Here is an 8,147-nt window from a genome sequence, read left to right as displayed (position 1 = left end):
CACACTGACCGAAAAAAGGATGAAACTCGTACATTGTTAGAGATATGTATTTAAAAACAAAATGAGACTTGTGAATATAGTGAAAAACTCGACTGGAAAGGCAGACTGGTGAATTATGTCACCTTCCGAACATGAACAAATATACAATGTGTCAAGCTCCTGTTAGGTTCTCAATAATTATCCTTTTTCTTGACATATTTGAAGTACTGAAAGTAATGAAGTGGCATTGAAACAAAATATTTGCAACAACTAAGTTGAAATATATGGCAGTGAAAGAAAAATAAGCCCTGTTTTGGACACATCCCTATGTGAAACAATCTGTTTATACGTGAATAAAACTGTGAAGACTTGTGTCAAATAAGTTCATATTTTCGTAAAATAACAGTATTGTCCGTAAATTCACAACTGAACTTCAACATGACCCTGTGTGTGGACGCTACATGATATGAAACATGTCCGTATAGTCTTTAAGTGGTGGAGTGTCAATACCATATATCTCGCGCTCCAAATACAGTTAACAAAGTAGCAAAATATCAAGATATGTATTAGCTTTCATAAAAAACAAAATTTCATTTTCTGTAACAATTTTGAGAAAAAGCTAATTCAAACATCTGACAAATACAAAAACTATATACAAATGGAAGAGTTTGTAGATTACATATCTAGAGAAAGGAACTGATCTCTTTCCTTGCATGTTTGACTTATGCTACTCAAAACAAGTTAAGGATCACCTACAATTGGAGTGAGAGTGTGGGTTTTAAATATTTAGCAATATTCCTGCAATATCACATTTCATTGTGAGGAATCGAACCCAGTCCTTTGGGGAGACAAGGGAACACTTCAACAACAAAGCTACCTCCACAGAACTGGAAGGTAATATCCCAAAGCCATGACAGATTACACAAAAGAAAGCAAGAAAAAGATTAGAAGATTTGGATCTTTTTTCTAAGTTCTTTTGACAAGTAGATCAGAGACACTTTATGCTCAAATCCACAAAACCTTATCACATGTAACTTTAAAGTTCAGACTGACCTAACTGATCCAACCTCCAAATGATTCTTTAAAGGTGATTTTATTTTTTTGGTACAAAATAGAATTTCATAAAGTAACGAGCTGATTGGTGAAGACAGCTACAAGGCGATATTTATATGTTTAATGGTATGAAAGAAGCATATCGCTTTCCTAATAATTTGTTTTCAGAATTTACAAAATGATTTCGTGGCAAAGTATAACAATGCAGGAATGTGACAACAGTATGGGATTTCACACTCGTAAGAGCAAATCAGACAACAAGTAGGTCATGAATGACAATATGTACACTTTATGCTAATAAATATGGCAAATATTGTGATTCAACACACAAAAAATGTAACAAATTACATTATCAAGTTGACTCACACAGGAACATAGGACATTTACACAAAATATCCAAAAGAATGTGCAAATGTTAAAACAAGATGATGTTTGCACAGCAAATCTTGAGTAGAAAAATATATCAACAACTGACACTGACTATCATACAAACTATCATGTTCTATTGTGTTACCATGGTTACTAGTGGCAATGACAGAGAACAAAACAACATTCTGCAACTATACTACTGATCCAACCAGAAATGATCGGTTTTGTTTTCAAAATGTTTCATGCAGCATTTAGCCACTTAACCAAAGACAAAATAGGTTCTACAGAAAACTTAAGTAGGCAAGGAAAGATCTTCATGAATGATGCCAGTTAATGTCTCCTAACAAATAACGAAGATACAACTCAACTTTTCATGAGGGTAATCCAACATGTTCTTCAAACATACACTTAAGAGATTTAACAATCAAGTGAGTGTACATTTGTATCATGGAAAGACATAAGTAACCCTATTTAAAGAGGAGTAATACAGAAGATTGCTAATATTATAATATATATAATTTCTTTAGAACTGGGCCCTGTTTCACAAAGCTGTCATAAGCCTCATAACTTTTCTACCAGTATGTTTACCATCCTTATGGTAACATAGGAAATATGAATGCTACAGGAAACGTTGCGAGATCTTAGACTTACGAGTACTCTGTGAAATGGGGCCCTCGACATTACAGTTGGGAATTAGAAGTGATGAGCCATTAGAACATTTTCATATGGTCATACGAATGGTTCTGCAGACAAATGAACATTATCCATCCTTAATGTTCCATGTAAACCCAAAACCAAAGGGAGATAACTGATTGGCTTGCTGTAACATTAATACAATACAAACAGGGTGTACAAGACAAAGGAACATAATCTTTCTTCCCTGTTTTAAGCACTGATTGTCTCTTCTCTGCAGGGAATGAATACAAAACTCTGATATGCCATTTTCAGTCAACTATCACCAAAGGCTACCATCATATTCCCCATCATAAACTTCATCAGTTTTAAGAAAAGTGACAAATGGTGGCACTTAATAGAACCATACATCAGAGTAAGTTTGAATGGTAGCGAATGAACTCAGTTGCAGTCATTGTTAGGGGATGTACAACTTACAAGGGGTTCTGCAACTGTGTTTCCTGTAAGGGTAAGCCTTTTAAATTAAAAAACAGTGAAAACAATACTGCATTTCCTTATATCACCTGGAGATAGCTATCAGCACGAATACACTACACGTCCTGTGCACCGATTCATTAAACAATGTTCCACTTCGATGGCTTTTTCTAAATACAATTGAAATTAACCCCTTCCTGCATAAGGTCTTAGAGTTTCATTACATTCTGTGAGCTGGTTTCTTTTGGCAAGGAATAACGGGTCATTTTTCAAGAAAATACAGTTTTCCATACTTTTTAACACTGCAAAAGTTCATCCCCAAAATGGGACAATATGCAGATGAGTGAACTTAAACAAGGTAATATATTAGGCTTAGGTGGTAGGAGATGAATCTCTTATATCTTAAAATTGACTCTTTAAAAGCGTTAATGGAATAGAACCAAACTGGCTTTTATATTAATCAATGTGTATCAACAAACTGAAACCTGAACATTTTATGGGCATTCTTGATCCTATGAAATGTTTTCTGATGAACTTAAACATCATAGTTGATGAATGTATCCCTAAGGCCTCAGCTGTTCCTCACATATGAAAACCATGTGTCTGGGGTTATTTTACAGTGATAGATAGGTGCATTTATACACACATCTGGAGGAAGTGAAGGGCCCTGGGTTAGAATTTGTTGGTATGTCATCCTAAATCATGTAAATCCTTATTTCTGTTTCTTACGTAAACCACAATGGATGCCAGTAAGTAGATTATTGGTTTCTAAGTGTCAAACTAATCAATTACTGATCATGCATTCCATGGCTTTACAAAAGCAGCTTGTTAGTGAAATCTATTAATACTCTGAAGGATCATTTTGGTCATGTCCAGGTTAAGGAAATGGAACAATGATAGGAATGCCATGAAGAAGGGAATTACAGTGACATTCAAAATACTGTCACAAATATCATAAAGGGTTCCTAAACACGATTCTGTAAGTGCTTCTGGAGTTGATACTATATGGTATCAGTTCCTGTATCAGTTCCTGCAGCAGTATCTTGAGCATGCTTAAAAGCTTTTTGAAGCTCATGAATAGAAAGCATTTCATTATAATCTTCCCCAGTAGAGGACTTTGGGATACATTCATCATCTATGCTGTTTAGTTCATCAGAAAACATTTTATGGGATCAAGAATGCTCATGAAATGTTCAGGTTTCAGTTTGTTAATACACATAGTTGCATACAAATGCCAGGTTGATTGTATTCCATGAAAACTGTTAAATTAAAAGAATCAATTTTAAGATGAAAAAGGTTGATGTCCCACCACCTAAGCCTAATATGGTACCCACTTAAAGTCACTTATCTGCATATCATCCCATTTTGGGGGTAATACTTTAGTGGAAACCTGAGTATGGAAAAAATGAAAACCATTTTTCCTTGAATTTTCTGTTTGAACAACAAAACATATTTTAATGAACTTACCTACTTAAAATTGGGACCAATAAAAAAATCATCGAACGTCACACTTTGCGGAATTGGCAGGTGAACTACCTTGCCACTGGAAGTGGTCATGCTTAAAAAACTTAAACTCTGTAAGTAATGTCAATCTTTCAACCAATACACAATTTACTCAGGTCTAGACTGCAAGTATATATCTTCAGCAATGGGAGAGAAATGCTTTCTTGAAGTACCGGTACCACTCCCAAAATGGGACGATGTGCATAAATGGGTTAAAAGACATGTAGCAAAACAGAATCCATTCCAAAACTTGATGCAGTAGAATTTACACAATACACTGTTTATTTCCTGTCAAAAACATTTCATGTATAATAAACAAGACTGTGACATTAATGTTTTGACTTGATTAGTATCAGTTTTAAAGATTACTTACAAACTAGTCAAGATGAAGGTTTAAAGTGCTTACTGGAGCTATGAAAAAATGAAAGTAGACCATGTGTGTTTTTTTCAAAGAAAAAGAATCCTATATAACAGTCATCAATCTTATTTAACTGTGTCTATTCTGTGTCATACTAAACAAGCATCTTGCTTCATCCAATGTCCCAATTACATTTCCTCTAAATTTACTAATGAAAAAAAAAAGAAACTGTTACTTAACACTGTGGAAAAATACTTAGAATTCCTCAACTGCATAGAGAGAGAAAACATTCAGTTAATATAAAAGGCACAAACATCATATCCGTTTGCTTATAATAATATCAATGAAACACTACAATTAACTCGTTAAAGTGTAAAACAGTCACAATATCAACAACATCTGTCTTGAACAGTTAACAAAGTGAAAAAGAATTGTAAAATATATGTAAACTATCACGCCGTTCAAGACAAAACAAGTCCAATGCAGTCAACTAAAACATTCATTTGAGAACTCTAGATTCGAATAGAACAGACAAATGTAGATGTGGCTTAATCAGTGGAGACAAAACTAGTAAATGTGTGGAAAAGCTCTAAAGAAATGACTGAACCACATTAACAAGTATTTCTTCTCTCAAATAATGTTTCTCACTTGAACCAAAGCACATGTTCTTTAGTAATACATTCTCAAGCGTTCTGTATTCATCACATTGGTTCATACACCTATAATGTTTGATAGCCATTTGCTGAATCCAATAGTCCTGATTTAGACTTCTACAATATTTTGTATAATATACTCATAGAAATTAATAAGGGAACACATAAAAGTACAAGTGTTCTTTTATTTTTTCATAGAATTCCACACAAAGTGAAATACATACCTTGTGGAGACACCTGGAAGAGAATAAAGTAACACTTGTACTTTCATGAGTTCCCTATTTGTTTCTGTGAGTATATATCACAAGCTTCAGCTATATCACAGCATGCCAGCTGATAGTGAGTCAATCCCAAATTGAGGTATTAGGTGTTTGAAACTTGAAACTCACAAGCACCAGTTTACTGCTGTAAAGCATCATAATCAGCATGAATCAAATTCGAGATTCAAACTCCAGATTATATTATCCTTGCATGCGGTTAGAGAATAGTGAGTTTAGTTTTATGCTGCGCTCATCAATATTGCAACTATGTGGTCGCAGTCTGTAAATAATCGAGTCTGGCCCAGACAATCCAGTGATCAACAACATGAACATTAATATATGCAACTACCAAAACGGGAATAACTACTATCAGCAGGTTGTTGTGAGTATCAAAAAACTTATTTTTCATTTCATGTACACTGATACACCAAACATTCTTCACATACGAATGACGAATGTTTGTAGTTTTAAATACTCAGAACTTCAGAAGCAGGAATTTCTGTTGCCCAGATTTTGTTATTTACAAGTAAACATGGCGTAAGTACTGTTGACTGTGACAACAAATCTAAACCATGACCCACAAAAGGAGAACCATCATTGATTCATTTTTGTTGATCACATAAAAAAAATTACTGACCGCCAAGGACACAAGCACATGCTGTTTGAGTGATAGTGAGTTCAGTTTTATGCGGATCCATCAATATCACAGCAAGGGACGCCAGAAATGGGCTTCACATATTGTGCTCATGTGGGGAATCGAACACTGGGCTTCAGGAGGTTGAAATGAATACATACTATTCAAAAGAATATTTAAGAACACCAGATTCTTTCAAGTTACTTCAAGACTACAATGTCTGCAAAATTTATACAACAGATGGCTTCAAAACACTAAAGGTATTTAAATAACTGGAATTTATACATCACTGAGAAGAAGTTTCAATGTGTAAATGACAAGTGATCACAAACCAATTGTAGAATTAAGATAATTGCTCCTATCACACATGGACTGAGGAGTCTTTTTGAAACTTGGCCACTGTCACTTGCCCATCAAAACAAACTCTGTTGCAAGTATTAAATCCATGACTGATCTTATCTATGTTTCACCTGAATGTCAGTCAAAAAAGAATTTTATATATAAATCATGTAACGTAAAAAAAAATTCATGTAAGCTGAACAATTACAAAAATTCAGCAGGATATATTGTCGAGAACAAATAAGTATTTGAAATGACAAATCTGTTTTCCTGCTATCATACACGAACATGGACTTTATGAGAGTATGATACATATATCATTGACGTAGGTCATTTCAGGTTTTATTGCTGGTAACATGGCAAAAAGTCTACATGTACAACTCTAATCTACAACTCCAAACAGGGTGATAAAATATAAAATTCAACACATATTCACAACATGAATAATGTTTAAAACTAGACGGCACCTGAGGTTGCAAACACATACACACTTTTGTGTATTTTCTGTGAACTGAGAGTGTTGACAATACACTTCCGTGTAGACTTTCATACTAAGTTCAACATAATTTCAAAATCTGTTAAGGTAAATTTTCCATTTCTTTCCTCAAAAAGAAAGCATTTCTAAGACAGATAAATCTGAGAGGAATTTAGGACAGCAGACAGATTTTGTCTTAAAGATTGTCAAAGTCGGATCTTATAAACAGATGATTAAAAACGTCTCCAAAATAATATCTGAACCCAAAATTCTCTAACAGACTACAATGATTTATATATATTATGGCGATGTTGAGAAGGTGTGTTGTAATTACCTCCAGAAGTAAAACAGCAGTTGGTACTGAAAAACGGTTATAATATCTTTCAACAAAATGACACCTCTTGGAAAAGGTGCTTAGCATAAAATGAAGTTTTGACAAATTGTGACACTGAGCAGACTTTATGATATATAGAGGATACTAAATGAGCTTCCGTGTAATACCATTATTCTTTAACAAGTTAATGACTTGCTATCAAGCGAGCGACAGCAAGTTGGATACTAAATCTTTAAGAATTTAATAAAAATGATATTTCACGGAAGCGAATTCAGTATTCTGTTTATTACTCGCCAACGTAAATTGACAGAAACTGCGACAAAATTGCCTACAGTATGAGGACTCTCAGCTTTCTGCGAGTCAAGCAAGGTCTAATAAAAATTGCAACAGCAACCATTTTGACGTCAAACATCTAGCAGTATTATACTAGTGTAATATTGCTGTAAAATTTTACACTGCAGTATCTTTAAAGGGCAAGTAATAAAATGTCCATATTTCAGTGAGTGAGTGAGTGAGTTTAGTTTTACGCCGCTTTTAGCAATATTCCAGCAATATCACGGCGGGTGACAGCAGAAAATGGCCTTCACACATTGTGTGTCCATATTTCAGAGGCTAAGACAAAAACTGTAAATAAACTGCACAACTTTCTGCTGTTCAGTGAAGTGATGTTGAGGAAAGGAGGAAAGCAACGGGAGATGGCAGAGGGGAGACAATCTAAATCTAACTAAGGGTTATTTCCCATGGATGACTACTCCATGGATTAACTTACATTAACTTACATATAAATGGGTCCATGGAGGTGTCAGTTCATTAAATATCTCTAAGTATACAAACAAACATACAATAACATATGTACAACAATAAGTTAGCAATTGAAATGAATAACTTAATTAATCTGACCTGTAATAATCATAATCAGAAACAGGAAATGAGCTACTGACAATTGAAACTAAATACAGGATGATTCTAGGAAATATATATGCACAAGCGCTTTCAGGCATATCATTAATTCATTGTTTCTGTACAAAAATATTACTTGTCAAATAATTTTGATGGGTGAAAGATAATTTGGGGACATCATAA

The sequence above is a fragment of the Haliotis asinina genome, chromosome 9 (genome assembly GCF_037392515.1).
Source record: "Haliotis asinina isolate JCU_RB_2024 chromosome 9, JCU_Hal_asi_v2, whole genome shotgun sequence".
Taxonomy (NCBI): domain Eukaryota; kingdom Metazoa; phylum Mollusca; class Gastropoda; order Lepetellida; family Haliotidae; genus Haliotis; species Haliotis asinina.
The sequence above is the reverse complement of the archived record's forward strand: the minus strand, read 5'-3'. Positions refer to the sequence as shown.